We start from the raw sequence: 17,165 nt of genomic DNA on the forward strand, positions 1-17,165 counted from the left end.
TATTAATAATAAAAAAACTTCAATAATTATATTTCTTACTATTAATGATTTGGATACATTCAAAGTAATTTAGGGCATTTCGCCAATTACGAGTTGCGCTTGTTTAAATACGCTGAATTTTATTAGCAAGTGACCTTTTCAAACTTTATGGCCTGTTCATCCGCGCTTTTACGAAACACAAAAGCTGATAAGCACTTATCTCAAAAAAATTGCTTGTGTTTGTAAGTAGGGCGTGCACCACACCGCTGACTGATCATTCACGTCTTCTTTGATTAACTTTTAAGGTAATCTGGCACTAGCTGATAATAAATCGGAATTACTTGATTTCAATATAGCGAATATGCACGGGTCGGGATCCGTGATCCACGAAGTCGGGATCCGTGGGATGAAGTTGTCCTCTTGGATTAAACGCACTTCCTCACTTCCGTCCCGCTGCCTAGCGACGCTTCTGATGTCGATGCAATGAAGTAAGGTTGACTAATTACAACCTCGTCGGGGTGAATCACTCCCGCGGTGTACCTTATGAAGGCGTGCAGCTGGCTCAAACTGGTGGCAGGTCTGGTCCATACTCTTTGCCCAAGAATGGCCTTTTTATTATCCACCGCACTTTCACAGTAATATATCTATTTGTAATGCCCTGTAACTTATGAGGTTACAATCACGTGTTTTTACACAATGTTTTCTATACTGTCGATTCGCAACATACACGACTTCTTTGTTTCAATAACCTTGGCCGTTTGCTCGCAACAAGACCTCGCTCGAGCTTATTGCAAAGCTCTTTGCTGAGCGCTTCTTGAGTGAGCGATTTCGTGCTGCGTTCTGAGTGGTTCTCTTCTCGTCGGTTATCTGCCTATCTCTCCGTTTGAACGGCCGTCTAATCAACAACGACAATTTAGAGTGGACCAAATTTGTACAAAAAAATATTACTATTAAATGACTACTACATGTTTTACTACATGTTTACTCTGTTCACATTTCTGGATTATACTGAATCCGATTGAAACACTTGCCCGTTCATCTACCTACCTTCCAAGGAAATTTATCCAATTCAATGTACCACAGTATGACAAAGTTTTTATCCTGATTCACTTGTTTGCCTGCACTTCACTCTCACAATCAGATGAAGAGTTCATCGTTACGTTGAAGCAGTGCGTCGATTTACATTTAAATGTACATATTCTCATCCCGCTTTAGACAAAAGAGGTCCATCAGTTTCGCCAAGGTGAATTCATTATCACGTAAATAAAATGAAACGAAATTTTAATACCATGGAAATTTGATTACATCTACCTGAGGCACTCAACTGAACAACAGTCGGGCAGATTCCATTAGTTGACGTTCCCTTCCCTTTATTCAGTTACCGTAAACAAACCAGAATAGCAACAGCAAAATCGAGAATTAATAGCATACTTTCGCCATCTGCGTATTAACTGAATAACATTGAGGCCTCCCATAAATAAGGTAAGTAATTAGTTGGTCATTGACTATGGAGACTTAAAGAGCAGCTGGGTTGGCTGGTGGAGCGTAGTTGAGGAGGCGAAATTACTTTTAGCAGCGTGAGCTGAAGAAAACAAAATGCTACTCATCTGTTCTGAAGAAAATAATATCCTAAGATATAGCTTGATATAATCTGTACATGATGATAGATGGTAATTAGCAATTTCATAGATTTCGTATTTGTTTACAGAATACACTTGCCATACATTTCTAAACGCATTAAATTCTGAGAAAAAAATACAGTAAAATGAGTAATCAAACGTGGAATTTGCTGGAAACCCAAAAGGCACAAATGCGCAAAAGGAGACGAAAATAAAAAGCAAAACAATTAAAACAAAGCAAGGCCAATAAAGAGAGCATAAATTTAAATACATTTTTAAGACAAAATACTTAAATGCTATTTTTTTATTTCCTAACGTGCAAAACGATGTTAGAATAGTGTGGAAATGTTTAAAGACATCTCTGATTTAATTTGTTGAATCTGAGAACGAAAATATGCATTTAAAACGAAACACAAGCTTGCAATATCTTTGAAAGTGCATTGAAACAAGGAAATGTTGTTGAAGGAGGTGGACAGCTCTCGGATTTGGATTTATCTCAGTGTTTGTCCTTTCAACAATGTACCTTGTCTTGACATATCTCAAGAATCAGCCCAACCCCTTAACTGGGCTGAAAATATTTACAACGGCGGAAGCAATTCACACAATGCAAATTTGTTTGCCAAGTTGAGTACTTCCTGTTATTATTATCGTTTCCCTTCTCAGTGCTTCCCTTCCGCTTAGCCTGACCATTTTCCTGTCTTGTAAATAAATCTTTAAAATATGATTTATTTATAATACATTGCTACATTGCCTGTTGTGCATAAAATTTTCCACCAGTGCCAAATAAATTAAACAATTATCACAAGTTTTTAATCACAATTTCGTTGGCATTTCCGCATTTTAATGTTTTCTTCTTCAGACCTTTCTGATGCTGCTTTTTATAAAAATAGCACATGGCTGTAAGCTACACAACTCTGTTAGTCGCCTGATTAATGGCAGCAATTTAAGTGCTCATTATTATTTCGTCCTGACAAGAAGTTTACATTGTAGCGAATCCGCTGCCTTGCCCTTTCGGAAATGATGTTGTCACCCAGTCAAGTATCCGCTTCGGGGGAAATGACTCGGGGTCGGATTCAGTTTCTGTGTTTTTCACCTGCTTTACTTTTGAGACATTTTTTCTTCCTTTTGTATTCCCTTCCAGCATTTGGTTCATTCTTAAGTATATATGGCGATGCTCTTGGAAAGTTTCAATTAAAAACACTATGAAATTGGCTTAGTGCGCTGCGCCTTATGGTCAGGACGTGAGTCGGATTGGCAACAAGCGGAAGTTGGCTGCAATTAATTGTAGAGAGAGGGTCGAGAGTGCAGACCGCAGACGAAGGTTTCGTAAATTCATTGTGAAGTTGGTGGACATTGCAAGTTTACTTCCTTTTCTGCAGTTTGAGTCAGCAGCAAGTTGATTTAATACAAGAAAAACATATCGAACCCAGTTTCGATAAATGTGGAAGGTATTTATGTCAATATATGGGTTTCTATGCGGCAAATATCTGCTTCTTTCTTCATTTAATCATTCTTTAAAGCACATATATTTATTTTGCAATCGTAAAGTGACGTTATATACGTATAATAACTAAAAATTTCGAATGGGCAAGAAATTAGTTCACAAAACAAAAAGTAGAATTAATCAAGTTATAGTTATATTTCAGACACCTTAGTCAGAATATGCCCTGAATCCAGATCTGCGTCATCTAATTAATTCTTAGCATTTGAGTTCGAAATGTTATCACAATCTTTTTGCATTCTTTTGCTTAACCACACAAAACAACAAGTAAGTGTGCTGTAGTCGAATGAACTAGACTACGATATACCCTAAATTGTTAAATATATTCTAGTTTTATTGGAAAATTTAATTTAAATTGTTGCACTAAATGCCATGAGCAGGTCTGCAAGTGCTCTCTGCCGACAAACACTTGAACTGACGGACGGATATGGCTATATCGACTCGACTGTTGACCCTGATCAAGAATATATACACTTTATGGGGTCGGATATGCTTCCTTCTGTCTGTTACATACATTTGCACAAAAGTATTATTCCATTTTTATCCATTTTTAATGGGTTCAGGATATAAAAAAGGATACGTAATGGGAAGACAGTATATACATATATGGAAACATAGCCATAACACACTTATATCACCAGTTGACCACAAGAAGGTTAGAAGTACAGAATAGGACATTGGCAAACAATTTATAATTTAAAACACAAATAATTGTAAAAAGTCTGCAAAACTTTTTTAATTCGGTAGAGCAAGAAAACTGACATCGGAACTACGATGTCTATGCAGGCGAAACGGAAAAGTTAGCTGGAAAGGAGATGTCAAAAATTAAAAACTTTTGCAGTTTGCTTCTATTTTGGTATTTGGCTTTGCAACCACACATGCAACACCAGAACGAAACTAACGGAACTATGAGCAGCCAGCAAGGAAACAATTCAGCACAAATAAATTTACACCCACGGACCAAGTAACATAGTAGAGTGAGAGTGAGCTCAGTACCATATATAGTTTTAATGGTGGATTTTTGAATTTAATGTTTAGTTTTGATGCCCTTTCTCCTCTTGCCCCTCTCGCAATACCATATCATTATTCATTTCTGGTTGAGCAAAATTAATGAGCTCGACTGAGACTTGAACAGAGGCAGATGCAAGGGTGGAGACGGAGGCAGCTGCAATAGTGGTTTCTTTGAAGTGGTCTGGCTAAATTAACTTGTTTGGGAATGTCCGGCTAGTTGACTCTGCAAACTCAAAGTGGAACAAATGGACCACATTATGAATACTAAATGCTTCTGGATCTAGAATAATTTGTGTGTGTGGAGTTGTGGGATATAATATGCATATGGTACGAGATTAGTTATCCTTGCATGAAATATGACCAAATTGCAGTCAAACAGTAGGAATGGCGAAAGAGAAGGAAGGGAGCCGATGACATCGTTAGAGGAAATAGCCAGCTGTCAATGGCATTAAAACAAATAGACTGAAAGTAAAATTTACTTATCCTTATTCCTTTTTATTTGTGAATGGAAAGATTGGAGAAAAAATAACAAGGAAACAAGCAAAAAGGATGAAATGTTTTAAATTGGGTCGCACTTGTTAGCAACAATTGCAAGAAAATCGATAAGTGGCAATGAAATCGGGTCACAACAGAAGTAGTAAGAATTGGCTACTTTAACTCGTTTCGTTACAGAAAGAAGCAGAAGAAGAGTCTTTTAAATTTATTTCAAATATGTTAGTTTAATCTCCGACACAAATTGTTTGCCTAATCCTCTTAAAAAAAAGTAATCAGAAACGATTTTTAAAGTCGCCTAGAAAAGACTAAAGTCACGTGGTTGCCAACAGTGCCAACAGGATCAGCTGTGCAGTGTGGTTTAATGGGTGCAGAAGACTAGGCTGTGATTGCCATTTACTGAGCTAATCGCTGGTTCTCTGTTGTCAGTGGCGCGCACAATTAAGCGACTGAAAAACTCATCAAACCAAGCGACGAGAGACGGAAAAACGCGGAAAGTTTCTATAGACGAGCACACACGCACAGGAAGCTTACCCGAATCACAGCTGCGTATACGTAGTTTCCGCTGTCCTTTTTTGGCTGCCACCCTTGCAATTGCATTGAAGTTGGTTAAGCTGCCTTTTAGTGTGCAGCACTTTGATCATGTCTATAAGCTGGGTAGGATAGTATTCAATGCATAGTGGAGAGCATAGGCAATGAGTAAGTCAGACAGGATGAGAGCTTACGTAGAATGAAAGGATGCAATAACTGCAGCATGCATTAGTAATCCTGTAACCGCCACAAAGACAAACACAACATCAACAACTTTTCAGTAGCAGTGAAAATTTAATTTCAAATTCATCTGCGTGTGGAAACCCAACACAATTGACTCGTCGTCCCGACAAGCACTGCATGAGTATTATGAACTCATTCAAAACTCGCTTTCCCACAGTGGGTTTCCCAAAAACAAAAACTACATTTATTTGTAACCATGCTACACGATATTTTGCTATTTTGCACGCCATCTATTTTTTATGTTTGCGTGAATGCTATATTTGTGTGGGGCAGGAATAAGGGGGATGTGGAGAGAGCTGGGTCGAGTGTTTGCCTAATGCGCGAGCAGCAGCTGCTTATCGGAGCACATCATGCACACGTTATTCCTTCCATTTGCTCTTTCTATCACTCCCCTCACTGCCATCCATTTTTTCTCTCTGTTTGTTCTACAGGTCTGCTGGTTGAAGTTGCAGTAGATACAACAGCACACAAGGGGCAGCAGAGAAACATCTTCAGACGTTGCTTCTATTTATTTTTTTTGATTTCTTTTCTGGCGAAAAATTGAAATAGCTCTGGCACCATCGTTATTTACACGAAAAATATATGAAAATGTTAAAATATAAAATATGGATTGTTTGTTGTAGTGAATGTCATTTCAAATTTTTTGCAAAATTCATTATTTTTTTTAATGACCTCATTTATGTATATACATATATATTAATTAAATGTCTTTCAATAATCTGAACTTTTCCCTCCCTCTCTATTCTCTGGCGTGTGCCAGTTGCAAGAAAAGTTTGATGAACAATTAAATCCCCATATGCAGTTATTTAACCTTCATCTCATACTTGTTAAGATTACTTTTGTAACATATTATTAAATTATGAAATTTAATTAGCGATCTCTTGAGTATATTAGCACATAGCAGTATATAAAGGCACATAAGTAAGCCTAGTAACGTGCATAAATCGTCAATATTTGCACAAGCTTTGCGGGTCAAGGAAACAACTACGGAGACAACGAAAAACAGAGAGACAGTGAGAGAGAGAGAGAGAGAGAGGGAGAGATGGAGAGAGAGTGAGAGAGAGAAACAGAGGAAAACAAAGTTGCTGTCGATTAACCTTAGCAACACGTAATACATTTTTATTGAATTGGACGTCGGGGACACAGAAAAAAGGAGCATAGAACAGAAGCAAAATCTGGAAACTATTAAGAAAGCAAACAAAACAAACAAAGTTAAACAAAAGCTCCACAAAAACTGTAACCTGCCAGCAAGCTCTTACACACACACACACACACGCGCACACATCCACTCACACACACACACACAGGCAGGCCTACACAGAGACACTTGACAGCGTGTAGAGACAATGTGTAGGGAGGAAAGAAAACACGAATAAAAACGTGAATCAACGAACTAGGGAATGAGCGAGCAACAGCTAAGAATATGCAACTAAGATATACTCTATAAGTCTCATGTTTAAATACATATCTAAATACCTTCAAAACAAAATACACCTTTGAGAGTTTCCGTCATTTATTACAATTATTATAGGCTACAAACTGAAATATCCCCCTTCGAAAGGACTACAAATCTGAAACATTAGGTTGAAATGTTGTTGAATTACTACCCATTCCAATTAACTCCATATGTGGGAGTGTCAATGTAATGCCATATTTCATGTACTGCTTCCAACTCAGTCTTCGTCTCCGACCCGGCATGGAGCATGTCAATTGCATCATTAATAATGCCATTTGCTGGTCTACTCCAGGCACGGTCCAGTTGCTTGGCCATACATTAGGGTACGTGCTCAAGCCAGCCTCCCGGCTGTTGAGTAATGGCTCGCACATATGCCAAGAGCCTGGCAGACAATGAACTCCAAAGTAAACCAACTGGAAGCAGCAGAAGGGTGAAGAGCTTCAACGATAGAACTTTCCGATTAAGGGAGCTTTGGTTATGCTTCCCATCCCTCTTCTGAGCATTCCAAAGAGAGAACGTGATCTGCATTGCAAATTTGCTCAGCTAACTCGTTTCCCAACTCCAATTTCAGCAGCTGTTCACCTTTCGATTGACCCTCTTACCACATTGCGTATACGCAATTTTCAATTTTATACAATTTAATTGATTTCCAGACACCCTTGCCACATAAACACTTCTAATGCGCGTAAGCACTTCTAAGCTTAATTTAACAAATAAGCAACTCTACACTGCCTACTAAAAGTATTACCCTCCCCAATGCTGACGACGCTCATACATTTGCAGGTAGCAATGCGCAGCAATGCGAAAAAAATAACAAGATTTATGCATCGCCTCTCAAGCGTACTCTATTCTCTCGTTAATAACAGAAAATTTACACATTATGTTGCCAGTAACACATGTGGCTTCCTTCCTTCATTTGCAGGCCCTGTTTGGAACAGGCAAAAGCCATAAATATGTTGATGTTTGTTACGGTTAAGAGCCTGTAGTCTCTGGCAATGTGTTTGGCAGAGTGTGTGTATGTTGTGTGTTACACATCCTAATTACATTTTAATGCCAAGGCACATGGCACTTTTTATTCTAGAGCTCAGGGGAGATAGATTTCCAATTTCTCTCCCTGATGAGTTCTTTCAACAGGATAGTAATTTAGACAGCTTTATTATTGATCCGATGAGAAATCAATGAGCATTATGAGGGATTTTCAGTAAATATATATGTATATAACTAATATAAAATTTAACATTAATTATTAAGTTGCTTGTAGCTACACCATATTGGCTGATTGTATACAGACAATTTCCTGATAATTACGGATAAGTTCACAAGTTGTTAAATTTGTGACGTTCCATTTTGTGTACAGACTATTCTATTTAAGAATTGATTTAAATCAGTTGAGTGCATGATGTGCTCTATATTTAACGTATTCGAAAGCTAGAGACAAAAACAGCAATAATCAAAGCAGCAGGCGGTGAAATTAGAAAACTTCGTCTTGGCATACAAATGAAGCGACTAAGCTGTCGGCACTCCGCCCCAACCAATCAACAATTGTCCTCTTAGCAGCCAATAAGCCGCACCCAATATCATTGTGAGAAGTGTTCACTGAGGAACTGTGCGACATCTGTTCCCGCCACCAGCGGAAAGAGAGTCTGGCCTAGACTTTTATTGCCGCAACAGCCGGGAAGTTATTGTAATTGTGAGGGAAATAGTTGCAGTTGGAAAAGTGATGGTAGTTGGCTCTTTTCCAAATGCGCCTCTCAGCTGGTGTATGGCGTATGTTGGTAGAAGTTCTCGTTCACTGGTTTGCTATTGTCGAAATTTTCATCATGGTCGAACCATTTTAATATTTAAAATATCATTCGTAAAAGCGAAAATAGCGAAGCACAGAATTTTATGACCGGGATGAATAATTCAGCAGGCGACAATAATAATAGTTAGAATATAGGAAAGCTTCCACAATACAGGTAGAAAGCAGGCTTCTTGGCTTAAGTGCTTTCCACGCGAAAATCCCTTGAAAACTCCTTCAAGAGGATTTGGAAGGAGGTCATTGAGAACATACACATGGACTCGTATTGGCAGGATTTGAATGAGGTGGCAGCTGGAAGACTAGTCCGGAAAAGGGGATCGCTGCAAAGCGGTATTATATATGCAAATTAAAGTGCAGCCAGGTGAACACTTGTAACCAGACTGGGATCCAGAAGGAGACCTATGTTACCATATTCATGTTAATTCTCTAGCTCAAGTCGAAGATACCCTGAGAAAGTATGCAAACGTTTTTATCTAGCCGAAACTTTAATTCGCCTGAGCGGCATTCGCATTTTGCGAATGTTGCGCATACGCCACGTGTACCCAAGGACAACATAAGCCAAGTGTGTGTGTTTTTTTGTATGTGTGTGCGGCTAAAAGCCATAAATTTTGCTGGCTGAGGCACGTCGAAATTCAAATTTACTTCGTTGGCGCAGAAATCATTCGTATGACTTTCGCCAGCTGGCCAAAGGCAAAGGCAAAGGCAAAGGATAAACTCGCAGGAGGACCACAAATATTCCCCGTCCGGCTGTTGTCTGTTGTTGTATTTGTTTTGATGAAATGCAAATTTATAAGTAGAAAACTTGAATTGAGTTACAGAAAAAACAGTAGAAACGAAACATCATAATAAATATGACAAAGCAGGCGGATAAAAGAACAAAAGATATGCATTGGATTTTCGATGGAAAGCCAAGACGGAAAGGAAAATGTTTGGTTGAATTGTTGAGTGCTTTAAGCTAACAAAAAACACACTTTTATATTTAGTAACAATAGAAAGTCGTATATCGTCACTTAAAACTTTTTAATTACTAATTAATTATTTATACATTTTTCATTTATTTAACTTTATGGATTAATACGTTAAGCCTCTTTCCATCTTACCATGTTCAGCTACTTAATTATGCCACAAAACATTGCAAGCTTGTTAGACAAGGCAGATAAAGGCAGGTCTCTGACCTCGAAGGGCAAGGAACGAGCCTGTTGGTTTAGCTGCTTTTAATATCCCCGGAGTGTAAAAATTATGACAATGAGTCTCGTCTACGGCATTGTGATATCTAACTCCCTTACCCGTTTCTCTTTGGTGTGCTGATTATAATTTTTTCGACTTGCAAAATTGTCGCTGTCATTAGTTTCAGCTTTTGAATTTTACTACGGGATGGGAACGATAATTGTTTTTTTGTACTATCTCAAATTTAGAATTTAATGTGATTTTGAGCTACGCCGATTAATTATCGTTGTGTATACATAGTCCTTATTCTCAGCTGTGACGAAGCTCAGAATTATATATAATTCAAAGTAACCTGTTAGTTTGACTTATCTGATATCTGCTTATCATCCGGCAAATCCCTTTATTGTATGCTCCTCTGAGTCCAATTGAAGCCAGAAAGCCTCCTGTCCTGACTCAATGCCAATGCCATTCACAATCCACAAATCACAACAGAACGAGGCAACAGAATGGAAGACTTTCGCACAATGGGCATAAATGCAATACAATCTGTTATGCGAATGTGAAAAGTATAAGCGAAAGGTTTTCATATTCAACTTGACACTGAGAAATGATTTCAATTTCTCATCTCACACCTCTTCAGACTCCCTATCCTTCCTATCAGCGTGGAAATCCAATTGATGGTGAAATGTTGGTTGGGAAAAGAAAAGTCTCACATCATTCACTCACCTGAGTTTACCTTGAGTTGAAAATCCTGTTCTCAGCTTTAACATCTTTTTCATTCTCTCTCTCTCTCACTCTCATTTTAGTGTGAGAGTGTTTCTCTGATACTCTTCCCTTTCATATTCAGGATTTTCGGTTTTCATCAGCTTGTGAGAATGAATTGTATTTCTTATTTTAAATTCACGTCAATTTCCAAATCTGATTTTTCGTTTCCTACCCGGCCTAATCGGGATGGTTGAGGTGGTTTCGAGTACTGACTCGGCTCGATAGGGCAATGGAAATAGCATGTTTGTGAACTGTTTTTCATTAGAAAGGGAGAGGGAAAGTGAAAGGGATTGGGATTGGGATGGGATGTGGCAAATTGTTTTGCAGCTTAAATCGTTCGCTGTCAACCCCCAAATTGCCGGCTGTTAAAATGATAAACGCTCCGTTGGGCTGATAGACTTCTATTCAGGCCAAACCACCTGAGCTGCTTCTGGCTGGGGGGTGGGTAAGAGAATGGTATCCAGTGGTTGTCGAAGCCAATTTGAATCGCTATCGCATTCAATGGTTTTATTGGACTTTATGTAGATTATGCGGAAACTCACACAGATGATACCCCAAATAAATAGTGCATTTTAATGAAGAACTGAGGTCATCGACGAATTTAGAATCGATGAGCTTGTATCTCGTATCTATAAATAGGTGTATAGTTCCTAATTTCATATAAACAGTTTAATGCACATCATAATTCAGAACTGTTTCTAAAAGTTCACGGTACTGGAACAAGTACTATTTTAGCTGAGGCAGATGTTTCTGTAAATCTGACTAATTCAAAGCCCACAGTGAAAATAACTACAAATGTTTATACAAAATGGAATTGTTTATTTGAGCGAAAACAATGATGTTTTTGAAATGAAATTGAGTACACAAAAATGTGTATAAATATGGTTGGCTTAATTTACTCATCTACATTCCAAGACATTTTTCGAACTCACTCCACATAAGAAACTTAATATATATATATATGAAATTTGATTATATTCCCTGTTCTACCTTATGGATATCAAATACTCAATTTGCGTTGTCAGCAGCAACAGAACAAAAGTCAAAATGTCAGTTGTTATTCTTATGCTGACTGTGGGCAGTTTATTCTTATGGTTACTTGTTTACTGACAAACAACAGCAACAACTGCATCCTTTAACTAATTGGCTAATTTATGTGTGTAGTTGTGTGACCTCAATGCAACTGGAACTAAATCCGAGGGTCAAAGATAAACATTTGAAATGACGTCCTTAAATCACACAATACAAAGAGAGAAGCTTTGAGGATGAGTCTAGAATCCAGATTGTCTGGAAAATGTGTCCCACATTGAATACCAGTGACTGACATAATGACAAACTGACACTCTGACATTTGCACACGTTCTTCTGCAGCTCCACCCTAAGGCAGACACTGAGCAATGGGCGCAAGTGTCGGGCCAACATGACTGTAGTCTTCTCTCCTTTGGGATATGTGTGTGTCTCCCCTCCCCACTGGTTCCTTAGGCAAACGACATCATCATTACGCAACAGCCTCAGACTCTACGCTTGAGGCGCGCCCATTTGGAGGAAACGATTGAACCTCAAAATGACGGAGCCTATTCAGCAACTACTGATAGTCAAATCGAGACTCGATGCAAGGCACACGTTTTACCAGGTTTGTTGTTAATGATGATGACAGCACAGCAAAATGTGGTTGTTTTGTGTGGTTCTCGACAGCACGGTGACATTTCAGCGCTCGGCTGTGGCCATATCAACGGCACGACATACGTCAGTCAAGGAATCCTCCTTCTCCTCATGCGACTCACTGTGAAGAGTCTGTCTTATGTGGCATGTGGAGATAAACAACCGCATGAGGCGACACGTGTTTGTCAGCGTGTCAAGCGGTCGGGTGCACAGCTGGAGTGCGAAAAATACATAAATATAATAGTTACTATACAATGTGGAATGCGGATTGTGAATGCCCCTTACATGATTTGAAATATGTTAACAAATTGTCACAGATACTTGGCATTCGTGCTTTGCTGCCTTGATGTGGGTTCGTCTGCGTGTTAGGCACGACAGTTGGCAAATTCAAAAGGTCTTCATTACAGGGGGTTACTATACAAAGATAGCTTTAAGGGCATTCCAGCTAGTTTGCAATAATCTGGTATGCTGTTTGTTTACAAATATTTATCAAATCCTACATTTTCATTTTCTTTTTCTTCCGATATACATACATATGTAGAAATATTGAAGAGTTAATCGTATTTTTTTCTTTGTAACACAAGATATATGATGTAATAAATCGGTAACGTGAAGTGAATAAGTAATATGTGGCCAGTTGCAAAATGGTATTGACAGAAAGCATATGGAAACAGTAAAAACTTATATAAACAAACAAAGAGAGAAGAAAAAAAACAAAAACGGACATGAGAAAATAATATTTATTTTCACGAGGCAATATAAAAATGTTTAGATATCAGTTTTGTGGCTTCCACGCTCATATGGTCTTATGAACATTTCAGCAAAAGTATTCGCTTTTATATACAAATGTGTGTGTAATTATCCTGAACATAGACAAGAACATAGACGAAAGTACAAAGCTCTATCTCCTTTCCCCCGACAACAACATGCTCGTTGACCCCAAATGAATATCGCGCGATTTAAGTGCCACAAAATTGCTCTAACAATTATTATAATGGTGCATTGACGTCACACGCACACACACACTCACACACCCACACATGCTCATGTTAGAATACGCGACGACTGCTTACATTCTTGTACACCCATTGCGTATACGTAATGTGACTTGACTAAAACTAAACCGTGAATTTCCTGTTAAACCTCTTAATATGGCTCATCTTTGTTCTTTTTGGATATCGTTACAGGTTATGTGTGTGAGTTTTATTCACCTGATTTGCATTGTTATGCCAAATGCGACCATCCCATATGGTAACATTCCTGCATCCATTTAAATGGCTATAAATGTTGCCCTTTTGTATCGTTTATTATCCTTTTATTATTACTACAGCTGCGTGGGCATATTTTTCTGTCTGTTCCATTGTTCATTGTAAAACAAACAATATATATACACAAACATACAAATATAATTTACATATAAATGCATATAAGAACGCTGATGAATTGGCAGATAATTAAATATGCCAACTGACGGCTGAAAGCAATGCAACATTTTGCATGTGGGTGGACGTTTTAAGGTAGAGTGACAGTCGGCCATATTGTGAGAACGACAGCGCAACCAACATTGAGAGAGGGCGTGATATAGTAAAATACAACTTGGGATTTGCTTACACAGATAGATTTGCATATTGATTCATATGGCAATTGCTTGCAAATGAATTGCTTTCAATACAAATTTGCGACAGCTGTAAATGTTGATTGAGTTTCAGGATATAAGCGACAAATACTGCCGGCTGATCAGAAGGTAATCACTTGTTGTCCTTTCATTGCAATTTAAATCCATTTTACGCGCTAATTAATATGCTTACAGCATTAGCATTTTTGAAAGCAGCATTCAAAAAACTGTCTGCTTTCCATTTTAAAATTAAGCAACAGCTAGTTGAATTATTTCCAGTTGTTTACTTAACAAACGCATTATAAGGAAACCTTGTTAAAAAAGACCCACGTGATTCGAACAAAAAATAAAACCAAAATAGATTTAAAACACAAATTTTGCATATTCTTTTTTTTTGCTCTGTTCACCTCCAGGACTTACTTTATTCTTTGATAAGCCTATAAGTAAGAATAACTGTGTGATAAAAACAGAGTATATCAATTGCATAGATTAAATACTTACTTTTCAGATACTTATGTTGATTTAATCTTATAATTTTTGGTGGGGTTTTTTAAGTATACTCAAATTTTTAGGCTTTCGTTTTTTGTTCTTTCGTCGATTGTTAAATTTAATCTGCTTCAATTAGCACTCATTTAAGCTGGCACAGACTCTGCATTAAAGAATCAACTGATTTAAAGAATTTGTAAAGCAAATACACATTTTAAAATTATTGCACATTGGGCGGCTTTAACAGTTGCAGCCTTGGTCGGTCGAGTTATTTTAGCAATTAATTAGAAAATTGCTCATACGCCATGTGGAGCGTATACACAAACACACACAGAGCGAAATGGTAAGTAGGTTAAATTCGCATAATTGAGGGTTAAAATCCTTTAATGTGCGACTGGTGCGACGGCCGGACAGCAATTAAACGAGTCACATGAAAAAGAAAACGACTTGAAAGAAAAGGCAACAACTGACACAACAAAGCACACAATTGTATACTTTGGGTGTGCGTGTGTGTGATAGAGGGAATAAATACAAATTGTTAATTTCACTATAACAAAAACAAAACACAGAACACTAGATATCTTCTATAAAGTAGGTCTCACTTTTGCCACTAAAGCTAGTCTCCAATGCTTATACCCTTGCCAAAGGGTATATATATATCGGTCTGCCACAAATTATGTGACACAAAATGGAACTAATAAATTTGGCTGGATTAAAGGAAGTTCTTATTGATCTGATTTGATCTTTTAGTGAAATCAAAAAAAGATTATATCGTAAGGCAACTGCTATGAACATTTTACATTATTCGACGAGGGTATTCAATCATCGAAGCATAAGAAAAGAATCTCTGTTCTCGGCTGAAACAACAAGTCATTGATTCTATTGTTATTGTATGTAGTATGAGCCAATAGCTCGTATGTGTTTATGTATGCAAATTACAATACATACACTGACAAACACCTACGCACCCACACACACACGCACACACACACGCACACACAGTTTGTTGCCTTCTTATTTATTGGCTCACTTCGATTTTTGCTATTTTTACACGCCTTGACACAGGCCAAACATTGATTACAATACAGGCTAGTTAATGTTTACTTTGCTTGCGCTCGCTGTTAATATTTATTGGGGTGGTTGTTGCTGATATGCTTACGTTAAACGCGTCTCACGCTACTTTAACCCGTTCGAAGGCATTTCGTTGCGATGCGATGCGTTGCGCACAAGAGCCGCAAAGTAACTAAAATCCCACTGGCAGCGGCTAACAGTAAAATGTTCGAGTCAATATAAGCAGCGACAGCGGCAGTGGCAGCGACTGAAGCAGCGCTGCCTCCAATTGACGTTTGCGGAGTTTGCGCAGTTCAATCAAAACAAATTTAACACTCATGTGGTGTGTGGGGCTTAAAATACAACGTTCCTGAAATTATAGAAATGAAATAAATTTGTATATTAATAAAAGTGGGTAGAGTATTAATAATCATGAGTAAGTAGTGATAAATTTAAATAATATACACAAATCTTAAAAAAAAATGTTAAAATACAGACCAATTTTTCAAAGCAGATTGAAAGAATTTCTCCAAAAACATTCGAATGCGACGCATTGATATTTTTTAACATTCACTAAAAAACTTACCACGAATTTAGTTTTTATGCATCAGTTATTAAATAAATTTGGAAAATTTAATGAAAAATGGTCACGCTTAAAAGTTGAATGTCTTCGTTTTACTAAGCACAAAGCTATCCAAACGAAATTATAGCAAATACAACTTTTTGATTTATTAACAAGAATTTATGTTTGCCTTCCGCAGTGTTTTCCTTTTCCGCATTTGACTATAAGAAACATTTGCTTCTGCTTTGTTTGATTTATATTTGCATATAATTCAATTTGCATTCTGACAACCAGATGCCGTTTGAGATTTCTAACAGGAATAATGCAACGCACGACCTTGTTTTGCAGATAAAGCAAAAAAAATAAATTATTATCAGCAGGCAAGCGATTGAGTCGTGTTTGGTGTAAGTATAAAATAATAGAATCTGAGATGGCATTTTAAAAAGAACACGCACCAGCTTGAATCGAATTTAAGAAATGTCAGATGATATGTAAGCTCAATGCTAACATGCAAGAGAAATTTCTAAGTAACATTGAAGATTTATTTCTAGCAGCTTATTTAAAATATATCGCATTATGTGGCGAAACAATATGCAATCTGCATAAGGGCTGCAAGGCATGAACAGCAAATACCAGTGACAATTTGCAGCATACATATTTCAACACATACAAGGAGCGCATCCATTCCCATATATATTGAGTTTTTTTTTGCTATGTATACTTTGCACTTCAGCTGCACACTCGACCGCCTCACGCGCTGGCAAACACGTGTCGCCTCCTGCGGATGTTGATTTTCGCATGGCACCAAAGAGTGAAGAGTGTCCTTGAGGGACATATGTCGCACCACTGAAATGGCCTCAGAAGAGCGGTGAAAATATCAACTTGTCGACAACAACACGAGTCAAAATGTTTTTGCTCTGCTGTAATCATCGTTAACAACAAACTTGACATAATGCATGTCGTGCACCGAGTCTGATTTGGCTATCAGTAGTTGCTGAATATGCTCCGTAATTTTCAGGTTCAATCGTAATGATGATGTCTTTTGCCTAAGGAATCATTGGGGAGGGGAGACACACACATACCCCAAAGGAGAGAAGACTACAGTCATGTTGGCCCGACACTTGCGCCCATTGCTCAGTGTCTGCCTCTGGATGGAGCTGCAGAAGAAATTATGCAAATGGCAGAGTGTCAGTTTGTCATTATGTCAGTCACTGGTATTCAATGT

The 17,165-nt window shown here is 37.9% G+C and overlaps 1 protein-coding gene across 6 annotated transcripts in view; it reads right to left on the minus strand.

Moving 5' to 3' along the window:
* LOC6563109 overlaps window positions 1–15,568 on the minus strand; it is a 35,490-nt gene extending 19,922 nt beyond the window's left edge. For 2 of the 6 annotated variants that reach the window (XR_004365146.2, XM_032736782.2), the window contains exon 1: window positions 321–907. The gene's annotated coding sequence lies outside the window, so the exon portion shown is untranslated. Of the gene's footprint in view, window positions 1–320; window positions 909–14,343; window positions 14,509–15,487 lie in introns of those variants that run through there. The other 4 variants (XM_032736784.2, XM_043214804.1, XM_032736781.2 and 1 more) reach the window with 4 other exon arrangements.
* Window positions 15,569–17,165: the final 1,597 nt, after the last annotated feature.

The sequence above is a fragment of the Drosophila grimshawi genome, unplaced genomic scaffold, assembly GCF_018153295.1.
Source record: "Drosophila grimshawi isolate 15287-2541.00 unplaced genomic scaffold, ASM1815329v1 contig_311, whole genome shotgun sequence".
In the NCBI taxonomy this organism is placed as follows: Eukaryota; Metazoa; Arthropoda; class Insecta; order Diptera; family Drosophilidae; genus Drosophila; species Drosophila grimshawi.